Source organism: Chaetura pelagica, unplaced genomic scaffold (assembly GCF_000747805.2).
Source record: "Chaetura pelagica isolate M959 unplaced genomic scaffold, ChaPel_1.0 scaffold103, whole genome shotgun sequence".
In the NCBI taxonomy this organism is placed as follows: Eukaryota; Metazoa; Chordata; class Aves; order Apodiformes; family Apodidae; genus Chaetura; species Chaetura pelagica.
Window position 1 is genome coordinate 2,022,953 of NW_009953004.1, and position 12,435 is coordinate 2,035,387.

A 12,435-nucleotide genomic window follows, 5' to 3' on the forward strand; every position below is an offset into this window, starting at 1 on the left:
AGCCCGTCGCCGGGCTGAGCTGCTGCTCTGGGTCAGGGATTCCCGGCCTGCAGCTCAGACCCTGCGCCTTCACCCGGCTGGGCCTGCTCTCCTTTTTTTTTTTTTTTCTTAACACATCTATATTTAAATTTGTTGGTTGTGGTTTTTTTTCGCAATGGGATGTTGGAAGTGTTTAAAAGGCTAGGAAAAAAATACACGGAGCGGGTGGTTTTTGGTAGATATAAACCTTGTGAGTATCTGTCACTGAGAGAGGTCAGCTTCCCCCCTGTTGGAGCTCTGGGGTGCTCCTCTGCTTCCCAGCCTGGAAAGTCCTGTAGCTTTGTGTCTGATGGGTGCAAACGGCCTTGTTCTCATTTCTAGGAGCTCTGGACAATAACGTGTGGTGCTGAGTTAGCACTTTGCTGTTTGGAATGCTGTGAATTTACTAATAGCTTTTATAACACGCTGATCGTTGCTGTCTCCTCACCTGGAAGGAATTGAAAGCACATCCTTCCTTCTCCATCCTGCCCAGTGATGCGGGATTTGGACAGGACTGTTGCTCAAACTGCTTTCTATCTTGCTCAAGAATGAGTTTTCCACTTTAGCAATACTGTAGAGGCTCAGATGCAGATGAGAGAACTCCTTGTGTCGAGTTGAGGCGTTTGTACCTCCTGGCTTTCCCTTTCCAGAGTGTGTTAGGAATTTAAGATGGACATTATGCTTCATCATTCCTCCTGTGGGTAATTCCAGGCCTGTGTATTGAGTGAGCAGACACGGAGTAAGTACTGCATTTTGATGCTGCAGGATCTTCCTAGAGAGCCTGGAATCTCACTACAGGCTGTTTCAGGTTTAGCTTGTGGCTGGACCTGGGACCTGAGGGGAATGCCAACAGTGGCAGTCTGAAGTCTGATTTCTGACATTCTAGTTTTGCTTCATCAGTTACATTAACTATATGCCTCTTCCTTTCAAGTAGAAAAGACTTAAAACCTTTTTTTTGTGTTTATTAGATGGCGTTGTAGAAACTATGTGTTTTCCTTAAAATTTCAGAAACAGGAGGCAAACTGTTGTCAAGTGAGGCTTGAAATGAGTGGGAAATTTCTTCTCACTGTACAGAATAAGCAACATAAAGTATAAGATTTTTTTTTCCCCCTCTGTCTTAAACTAATCAACAGTGATCCATCCTTTTAGATTGCCTTTTAATTTAGTACCAGTTCACTGTTTATTATGGTTTGCAATAAGGACCTGGACTATAATTGAATCATTACAGTGAGACAGGTTGATGCTAGGTAGGATGAACTGAGCTTCTCTCTATTAATCCTCAGACTAAAGCTCTCACTGTTGAGAAAGTTGGAGAATGGCCTTTTTTCCTCTCATTGCTTAGGGCCTGATGTACTTGGAGTTTGGACTGTGGGTTGCAGATGATTTTGTATTAACCTGAGCTACTTAGTTTCAGGGCTTTCTGGGTGTCTGAATGTAATGTTCAGCACACAGCCAGGGTTGGGAAGAACACAGATAATTCTGACCTTCATTTTAGTTATCTCAGTCACATAATGAACCAAAACTAAATGGTTTTAGCAATCGAGGGTCAAGTTTTCCTACCCATTTCTCCTCTTTGAACACTTTCAGACAGAAAACCCAGTTCAGTTCCAATCCCTGCCTTGTCTGCACCTGGTCAGGCAGGCCTGATAATCACACCCAAGCAGAGCTTACAAACCCATAGAAATTTGGGCTGTTGGTGTTTTTTTTGTTGTTGTTGTTGTTTGTTGTTACATGTTCTGCTTTGGTAAATCTGACAAAGTGCTTCTTGTTCTAATTGCTGAGGTTTCAACTTTGTTTTCATTCTCGCTTTGGCTGTTTAGGTTAGCATTGGTATTTTTCAGAAAACAGGCTGCTGCTCTTGCCACTGAGTGTGTTGTTATTGCTCCCAGGGCTTTGGAAACAAGAAAGATGTAACAATTGAAATCGCCTACGAGGTGGCTTTTATCTAGGGTATGTTGACTCCCACTTCAACTCCAGCTTTTAGTCAAGGTCTGAAAATTCTCTGTTGAGATTTCTTTTTCTTTGTTATTTGAACTTGGTCTTTTACGTTAAATGGCAGAAGAGTAATTTAAGGCACACCAATAACCAAACCCACACAGAGCACAGCAGCTCACATGCATTTGTTTTCCCTTTGTCTTTTCTGCTTATTTCCACTTTGGAGTACTTTTTATGTGCAACATGTGGCTGCCTGTCTTAGGTAATCACCCAGGTGTACTCCAAAGTGGTTTGTACTGTGTTACTGACTGCTGGTGGTCTTGAGACACAAAATGTGTTTGTAAAGGGGAGGGTCTTCACTCTCCTTTTGCAGGCCTGAAGTTTGTCAGACTTGCACACAATTAGTCTTTCTACTTTCAGTTAAGCATAGCAGCTCAATGTGGAGTCAGCTGTTGCAGAGACAAGTCAGGCTGAACCCGCTCAGATTATCAGACCAGCGAACTGCTGCTTGAAATTCTCATTATTCCTAATAAAGATGACAGGCTCTGGTCTGGTTTTCAGCCTTTCTGATGGGCTGTCCCTTCTGGCTCAGCCCATCTTTCTCTTTGTGCAGAAGATATTGTGTCATTTGCAGGCAAACCAGGAAAGCAGCTAGTGCTGGACAGTGGAGAATTTACATCTGGGAATGGCTGTGCTGGTATGGAACAGCTTATGGGATTTGGCTCAGAGTTCCTGCCTTGCCCATCTGCATTGATTTAAGCACAGCTATGAGTCTGAGGTGCTGGTATTTATAGATCTGGCCAATCCCAGCATTAAGCAGCACAGAGATGTTACTGTTTTGGCACCTCAAGAAAATGACATCTGGTCGTTTGGTAGTTTCAACCTGTTCTCTCTGGGGACACCAGTGATAGTAGCTTTTTTAACTCACTTGTATTTGAATACTGTTGGCATCTTGTGCAAGTCCAGGATCTGAGCTTCCTTTTGCTGAGATTCCGTATTTGAGGTCCTGACTCATTTCCTGCTTGCTCAGCTGCCTTGGTCCTCTTGGTCTCTGCTGCTTTTTCGTACAGTTGTCAATTGATTCTTCATTGATGGGTGTTTTGGCAGGTGAGGGAAGTGTGGTATGACTGCCTGGAGGTTAGAAATCTGCTGCTGAGGGACAACTGCCTGGGCACAAAGCAGCCTTCAGAGGGCTGTGTTGCTGCCTGTGTCTCCTCCATGGTGCAGCTCTTTGGTCAAATTCAGTTTGTACTTTGAAGCAATGTCTTGCTGGGCTTCCCAAAAGAGGTGTTTCAGAGCTATCTGGTTCTGATGCCTGGGAGGACAGACATCTTATAATAAAGTAGTAATCACCAGGAATCTTTGCTTGTTTGTTTCCCAATTATTGAAAACTTCCTGGGAGGAGAAATTGTCAGCAGTCATACCAGGGGATTTTGTTTGTTTGTTCAGCAAACTTCTTGCCTGTCTTGGCTGTCCAGTGCACACTCTTTGCTCAGTAGTCTTTGAGATTACGTGGTAACTCTTCCAACATCAGAAGCAGGAACAGGTTTAGGGGTTTGACTTTCTCCCAGCTCTGACGTGACTTCGTTAATAGTTCTTCACTTGCAGTTATCACTACAGCAACTTATTTGCATACTGGTTCAAGCAGTCATGGCTGTGGTACATACACCTGTGGCTGTTGATGTCAGTTGTTCAAAAAGAATGAATTTATTTCCCCCAATTCTGGGAAGTGTTTTTACATCCACAAGACCTGTGTGGTTACTGTGACAGAATTTGTCTGTGGCACTGTGGTATTCTTGTGCTCTCACAGTTTAACCTTTATAGAGCTTTTCTTGTGCTCTCACAGTTTAACCTTTATAGAGCTTTTCTTGTGCTCTCACAGTTTAACTTTTATAGAGCCTTTCACATCTTAAGGCAACAAACCATTTTCCTCTTTATAATTTATCCCAGAGTACAGAACTTGCTCTCACTGAGCACGTTTTCAGCTCTTCTGCATTATTTTAACAGGCTCTTCTAAAAGCTCTTTTGGGCATGTTTCTGACCTCAATTTACTTGTCTCTAATTTTTTCTAATTTTCTAATGATCTTCTAAAATGCTTTCTAGCATTCTAAAAACACTTATACTGTCTTTGAAGAGGAGAGAAAATCCTTCCCATTGTTTAGTTTTGCCATGTGGGGTTTGGACTAGCACACACTAAGAGGTGTGACTATAACTGATGCTAAGCTTTGCCTTTTTCCATCTTTTTAATGAAAATCTGATTTGAGGAGACTTTGCTTTTCTCAGCTGTGTGTTTGTAGCTTCATGTCTTGGAAATATACTTAAAATCCATTTACAGTTGTCTCACACAGAGGTGAAGGGAAGGATTTTTGTTGCAAGTTCTTTTGGGAACCTGAAAACAGAATTACTTGTTTTGCTCTGGGCTGTGGTTTAAGTATTTTATCTGGAACTTATGGAAAAAAAAAAAATCTTCAGGAGGATTTGCTGCTATTGCTGCTTTGCCTCTGTGGCTGCTTGGTAATAACAGTGATAATATCCAGGGTAAGGGCCACTTGTTTAGGCTGTTCTGGCTTGTAGAAACATGAACATGTGCAGGGAAAGAATCATAGAATGGTTTGAGTTGGAAGGGACCTTCAAGATCATCTAGACCCAACCCCCCTGCATGGGCAGGGACACCTCCCAGCAGCCCAGGCTGCTCCAAGCCCCATCCAACCTGCCCTTCAACACTGCCAGGGATGGGGCAGCCACAGCTTCCCTGGCCAACCTGGGCCAGGCTCTCACCACCCTCACACCAAAGAATTTCCTCCTCATATCTCACCTCAATCTCCCTCTTCCAGTTTTAATCCATCCCCCCTTGTCCTCTCCCTCCCTGCCCTTGTCCCAAGTCCCTCCCCAGCTTTCCTGGAGCCCCTTCAGGCACTGGAAGCTGCTCTAAGGTCTCCCTGGAGCCTTCTCTTCTCCAGGCTGAAACCCCAGCTCTCCCAGCCTGTTCTCATAGCAGAGCTACTCCAACCCATCTTTGTGACCTCCCCTGGACTTGCTCCAGAAGTGTGGTCCAGCCTTTCTCCTGTGGCATGGGGTGGTTCTGGTGGCAGATGAGGTGAGCAGGACGTGTCAGTGGAGCAAGGGGTCCCTGTGAGATGTGCTGCTCTGTGCCATGAGCTGCAGGTTCAATGGCGCTTAGGAAACTTTGTAGTCTCATGAAACTGCCCTAAAATCTGGATGCTTTGGCAGCTTATTGTGTGATTTAACTCTGGCTCCGTGATGGGTTTGTCAGCTTTCCTGGTCTGAGCATGGATCAAGCAGATGTCTGGTATCCTGAGCTGCTGCTCAACGTCAGGATGTCCCAGGCAAATTCCCAGCAGGCACAGGCAGATAACTGCCCCATGCACCATGGGTCTGGCACATCCAGCTTTCATCTTCAAATGCTGGCTGCTCCCTTTGCTGTTCTGTATGGACCTGTGACTTCATCTGGGGGTCTTCAAGCAAAAAAGTACCTTTCCATTTCTGAGTAGGTGCTGTGAGTGGGTCAGGACTGCTTGTTGAGCAGCTTGTGCTCTCTGCACAGCAGGGTATTTGCTGCCAGGCTGAATTCAGCTCCTCTCTCTAGACATAGCATAGTGGTGATACTTCCAAACCAGTGTGGTCCTGAGTGAAGAGAGAACCCTTTTCCTGCATTACACTAGGAGAATTGTTTGGGCTCTCTGAAAATATAACATTTGACAGAAAAACTTGGGTTTTTTTTTTCCTACCTGGTGCGAAATTCCACAGCTTCTAGATTGCTTACTGTTTTTAATCTTTTAATCTTAAGCTTGATAAATTGCGTGAATTGGCAGCTGTTGGCTGAGAGGTGTATTACTCATTATCAGTGATGTATAAAAGAATTTCATACTCAGATTTTATTAACTTGCAGGTTCTCTCTTCAGAATTGCCTTTGTTTCAGATCCTTTCAGTTCCCTCAGATGCTGAAGGGAGGCACAGGATGATAAAATATGTTGTACCATTGACACTTTTATAGTATCTCAGGAATGATTAAGAACAAGAGGTAGATACGGAAATTCACATAATCCTTTTATTTCATGTTGACTTCTGTTACATCATGTAATTTATGATGAAAGACAAGTCATGCTTATACATGGAATTTCAGTGGCTGTACAGTTGCGGTGGCACCAATACAATTTTGGAACTGTGATTCTGGGGGAAAAGAAAAGAATGGCGAGAGAAACCAGCCAGTGCAAGAGAACATTCATGGGCTTATTCCTTGATGCTCAAGGTGTAAAAAGTCACAGAATGGGACCATGTTGATACTGTCATCAGGTTTATCTTTCCTACAAAGGCACAATTCTTCTGTTTCCATCAAAAGGCCAGAACTATATATTTTATCATGCAGCCACTGGAAGGGTGTGTGGAGAAACCTGTCTCTCTTCTGTGAGAGTTTCCATTCAGATTGGGAGAGTTCTGGTTGGGTTTAGTTCAATGAGAATTTGTACATGTTCCTAGAAAAGCCTTGGGTTGTGGGGTTTTTTTTTTGTGAAAATCTTGTGGGTGGGATGGTGTCGATCCTGCTTGTGATGCAGGTGGTTTCATTCTACCACACATGACTCACTGCCTTGAGCCTGGTAGCACCACTGCTGTTGCCCAATTGGAAGGAGTAATTTCCCAATGGACTTGCAGCAATCACCTGTTTGATGACATCGTTCAGTGAACAATGTTTTGGCAGCAGTTTGGAGCCAACCACTTACCTTTTCCTCCTTCCTCGTGTGTGCCACTCCCTCTGGTGTGCTGGGCCTGAGCTGGGCATATCCCTGGGGGCTTGGGTAAGCAGGGGACCAGGGCCAATCTGATGAGGCTCTGCTGTTTAAAGAAGTGGTCCTGGTCCTTGCTTTCCACCAGCTCCCTTGCTGAATCACAGTCAGCTTTGCTAATCCTGGCACAAAACCTTCTCTTCCTCCTCCTCCTCCTCTCAGGTGACCATTCCCAGCCAGTGGAGCTGCAGCAGTAGGTGAGCACCAGAGATGGTGCAGAGGGGGGGCTTGGAGCTGGTTTTAGCCAGGTTGGAGAATCATTCTGCCTCATTGCACCTGCACAAAGAAGTGTCCTGCCCCACCAGGAGGACACTGCACAGTGTTGAGCACTCAGGGCCCTGTCACCAGCACTGGCCTGGGACTGGACACCCCTGAAGTGGTCACATAGGAGAGAGGGCTATGCACAGGTACATGCCTGCTGTTATTACTGTGAGCACTGTCCTGGCCCTTTCAGCTCAGCTTTAATATTATTTGGCATTAGTTTGTGGCTTCATGAAACAAAAACTGGTTTATGACAATCTCTTTCTTCATAATATTGCAAGAGAGAAAAAAGTTACACACAGTTGTAACACAACTGCCTTTTCCCCTCTCCATCACAGGTATTTATGAGCTGGGTGAGCTGTTACTTAGCTGTTGATTTTTAAAAAGTAGGAGGATGTGGCCCTGTGTCCTGTGTTGAAGGAGCTAAATAGGCTCTGGTGTTGAGTTTTAGCTGCCAGCTAATAAACACAGTAGAAGTCAGGGAAGTGCAGGACATTCTGGATAGTAAAGCACAATTGATTTGCTGTTTGAACAGACTGCTGGAAAAATGGTTGTCTCTCCATAGAAAACAGTCTCTGTCTGAAGGGAAAAAAAGAAGAATGTTTTCTGGACGTGACAAAACAGGAGCTTACACACGTGGGTCTTAAAAGATACCTACTCCCAGTAGCTAGAAACCAGAGACTGGGTATTGCTTAGGATAATGGTTAGGGTTTTTAGGCTTTAACACAGGTGCTTCTTAGAGTGATGTGTCTAGCAAGAGTGTTTCACAAGAAATGTGAAAAGAATGAACTGAATGGTTAAAAAAAAAGACTTAAAAAAAGTCCCAGACGATGCTTTGTTTCATCAGAGCACTGCCCTGGGAACTCTTGAGTTTCAGGTATTTTTGTTTGTTAAGGTATATGCTAAATTACCTGGAATTTCTGGTCTGACTTTTTCAACACTATGTCACTTGAAAGACATCATTGGAGTAATTAATTTTGAGGAGTATTCAGGGCTTTTAGACTTGCTTTTAAGAACTTCATGTAACTTTAATACTCAACTGTGAAAGAAACAAATACCCATAGAAGCAAGAATTAAACCATTGTCAAACCTCTGCGTTGTTTATATGTTTAGGTGGCCGTCAATGCACACATCCCTCCGGATTATCTTCTTAGGATCTGTGAGAGACTTGGACCCCTTTTAGACAAGGAAATCCCACAGAGTGTCCTAGGTGTGCAGACTTTGCTAGGTGTCGGGCGCCAGTCTCTGTTAAGGGCAGCAAAAGGTAAGATTCTCAATATATGTGTGACTGAATTTGATTGTCATGATCAAAACCTCTTTTGTCTCTGTTCGTATTCTGGTATCTGTGTGTGTTTGTGTGAACCCTGGTTTCTTCCCTATGCTTGTCAGCTGCTTTCTTGTTGCAGTCTTGCTAAAATACAGTTGTTGCTGGCTGTGTGACATACATCTTTGGTTGAAAATGCCACCTGAAGCAGCTCTTGCCCACAGTTGCCTGCTCTTGTTACTTGCTTCCCCTTCTTTCCAGGTTGGACTGGTGTTTGTGTCAGTGAGGTGATGAAGCAGATAGAGATTTGATCCATCTGAATTACAGACCTTTCTTTCCTTCACACATGCCTGTGTCTAACATAACCCAGCAGTCTGTATATTCTGCTGGGCTATTTTTCAGGCTGTTTTGTTCCGTTTGTTCCATTGTTTGATTCCCTGGCCATGCAGGCAGATGTGTCAGCTTGAAGGGCAGGGTGGCATTTGGGGCAGCATTTAGAGGGTGGAAGGAGGAGAGACTGATTTTCCATGGATAATTCCTGCTCATCCTGGCTGCAAAGTTCATTTGAATGAAAGCCCCCATTCCTTGCATGAATAGGGTACCAGTCCTAGGCCTTTTGAAAACTGCTCTGCTTGAGATAATGATCCTGAGAGCAGTTTTGTGTTACAACTAAACAGATCTGAGAGCCATCTGCTATTGAGGAGTGGTTCCTCCCTTCCCTCCTCGCTCCATGCCCCTGCCACTTCCTCTCTGTAGGAACCAGAACTTATTTGATCCAGTCATGAACCGATTCAGAGAGCTAAAATGTTGCAAAATTTCTTACTGCTGCCTCAGTGCATTAAATTAGCTGGTGGAAGGATGGGAGTGCTGGAAGTGACACAGGCAGCAGGAGCATGTTTCTGGGATAGAAGGAAGGATGGGAGAGCAGGACCTTCCTGTTTCAGTGGCAGTTGAGCACTTAATTTACTGCATCCTGTGAAGTCACACTCTGGTGCTAACACGGCCTGTGGCATTCTGCCCATGCACTGCTGTCACCTGGGGGGGTTGTGCTGTTTGCAAACATGTTTCCTTATGCAAAGTCTTGGGGCTGAGTCTTGTTTTGCCTGTGCTGTGCTCTCATTAGGGAGGCCTGCAGAGCAGCATTTCTTCATTTCACATTCAGTTTCCATCTTAGAGGAGAACAGCAACAAGATGTAAAAAGAAAATGAACATTTTTTGGTGCAAGGAAACAGAAGTTTCTTAGGTGAATTAGGGGACAGAGGCTAGATGAATCACTGAGAGATGTAGTGCAGCCTAAACCACATGATAAATTCATTGAAAAGAGGACTCTGCTAGATGTATGGTGAGGGTTTTTCCCCCTCAGAAAAAGGTGCTTTGAGGTCCTGTTTGGTGTGCAAACCAGAGTCACAGCATACCTTTCCCAAAGTTGACATACATGGATTTCCACCCTCCCAGTGTGTATCAGCATGAAGTTTCCATTTACCTTTACTATTTGTTGCTGTTTTGATCTGGTTTTGCAAGTATGAGTTCTGTTCTCATGAGTCCCACTGTAATACTTTGTGGTGCAGCTCAGGTTTTAATCAGAGGGTGTTCTCAGGAGGCTGTTTGAGTCACGTCAGCTTGTGCACTTCATGTTCAGGGATCTAAATGGTGATACACAGATCCACCAATCTGGGGCACTATCCTTCTGTTTCAGTCCTTATTCACCGTGGAAGCTCATTTCTCTCTTTCCAGATGGCCAGAAATGGAAGAAGTCCAGGTCTAATTTCTGAGGCTGTCTGAACAGTCTCAGAAAAATCACTATTGTTCTGGAGAGAAGGCTCTCTGAGGCCAGTTGGCAGCAGAGAGCTGGAGAGTCTTTAGAGAAAACAGTCTTCATTTTAGAAACAATGTTTTTTTGGGGGGTGGGGTGCAGGGGAGGATCTGAAAGGAGGGCATGTTGCCACCAATTGCCGGAAACCAGATTTATTGGGAGAAAAAAACCCAACACCTCACTTCTCCCACTCTCAGGGAGCACATGTGTGTCTGTGTATTCTCAAACGTACAGTTCGTGAGATCCTGTGTGTGTTGGGATTGCAGCAGGACTAAAAACATGGCAAAGTTCAGTCCTGCCTCAATGCAGAGTGCACCCACTATTTCTCTTCTCTGTTTCTTTCCATCAGGCTAGACACCCTGCTCACCAAAGTGAAACAAAGAGGAGCTGAAACCAGTCACATTGCTTAGGGACTAGAAATCAGAGTAGCAACCTTCTTTAAGTCTCTGACAAACTATTTAAAAAGACAAATCTTCCTTTGGGGTGCGGGGTGGGGTTGCTTGATGGTGTGGATTCCAAGCAGAAGAGGCCAGTTGGTCCCAGTTGGTGTCACTAACCTGCTGTTGGTCCTGCCCAGACTTCAGGCACACGCTATGGAAAGGCTCCGCGTTCGCAGCCCTGCACCGAGGCCGCCCTCCCGAACTGCCGGTCAACTATGGGAAGCCGCCAAACGTGGGTGAGTTCTGAAACATACATAAAGTGTTGGCTTTTTTCTTCTCTGTGTTGTTAACTGTGGTTCCAGCTACAGGTCACTGGCTGAAACATTCCTAGGGGTCTGCTTTAATGGCTTTTGTTTTTGACATTTTGCCATGAGTTAGTCTAAACAAATATTTCTCGGTGGCAACAGAGTAGCTCTTTGTGTTATTTGGCCTTGGCTCTTCCATGATGTGTGTGTACATGTTAAAAATATTGTGGCCACATTAGAAAGCTTTGCACCTTACCTTCCAAGGTGCTTGAGTTGTGTTTTTTTTTTTTATGATACCCCTAATGTGTGCATGCGTATAAGATGGAGTAGGCACAGGAGCATGTAGGCAATCTTTCCATTCAGAAATCTGAGGCAGAGCAAAGCACCAGGCTCCCAGAGAACTTTTTGTAATCAAGAATTCATTTTAGTTTACTATGACAGAAAACAGACTGCCTGCAACATGCCTTTCCAAAAGGGAAATCATCATGAAACCAGTTGTTTGTGTTAACTTCAGTTTCAGTTGTCCACAGAGGCAGAGAAACAACTTGTAGCAAGCTCTGCCACATGCAGGCATTCAGCTCACATACCAGCAAAGAGCTTCTCTCTTTTGCTTAACCTGAATAGTAGTCATTATCTGTTTTTATAGCAAACAAATTTGATTCTTACAGGTGTAAATATAAGTTGTGTGGGTTATGATTTATTTGCTTCTTAGAGTGTTTTATTCTATATTGATGTGCATTAGTGCAAATGTTTAGACTTTTCTTGGGGTGTAAGGGTGTTTCTCCCATTGCTTTGGAGGTGCAGGGATGATGAGGGCAGTCTTCTGTTTCTACCATGTCTGCTCCTCTCTTTGTGCTTCTGCACTTTTTTTTTCGTGGCCAAAAATTAATCCTTGTCAAGACATGAAGGTGCCTAAACCTGAGCTGTTTGTGGTTGAACTCCATAGTGCCCTTTGCACAAGGGCTAGGCTGTTATGGCAGCAGTGTGATGGGCTAGCAAAGTTAATTATGGGGCTTCCATAGGAAAAATAAATGGATACTTGCCTGGAATTAGTGCACGGGGAACTATTGCATTAGTATTTTCCTGTTTTTTGTCAAATAATTTACAAGCCATACTGTGGACATTAAAAAAAGAATGATTTCCATATATTAATATGGTTACTTCTGGACATAACTGTATATTTATTCTTTTAGGATGGTTCTGTAGTTATTTTTTTGTTAGCAGTGGGCTGCTGGGTTGCTAATAAGTTGTAGGTTTGCTGCACACACTCAGCTTCTGTAGTTATATTTCTGTAAGGGCTTCTGGATCAATTCTTAAATAAAAAATGAATCAGACCATGTGGTTTTGGAATTTGTGGTGCTATTAATGAACCATACTAGCAGATTGGACTCCAGCATTTGTCATGCCATCATAACAAAGGTCTGTGCTGCTTGCTTGGTGACTAGTTCATCACTTTGGGAACAAAAAGATTCATTGGTTTTGGTGTTTTCCTATGAATTTTTATTCAAGAAATGCAAAGGTATGGAAAAGGTCTTTTATAGCCTGAAATTAATTGGTAGAAGTATTGGTTCTTGGAGGAGTACAGTCCTCCTTGATGTGGGTACATAAACTACAGGTAAGAGAGGAAAACATGTCTAAAGATTAAAACAAGAAGTTG

General features: G+C 43.8%; 1 protein-coding gene across 1 annotated transcript in view; it reads left to right on the forward strand.

The window, feature by feature from the left end:
* The first annotated feature begins 8,135 nt into the window (after positions 1 to 8,135).
* Positions 8,136 to 12,435, forward strand: part of BRWD3 (bromodomain and WD repeat domain containing 3) — a 46,104-nt gene continuing 41,804 nt past the window's right edge. The window contains exons 1-2 of the mRNA XM_009996609.1: positions 8,136 to 8,280; positions 10,671 to 10,769. The gene's annotated coding sequence lies outside the window, so the exon portion shown is untranslated. The remainder of the gene's footprint in view (positions 8,281 to 10,670; positions 10,770 to 12,435) is intronic.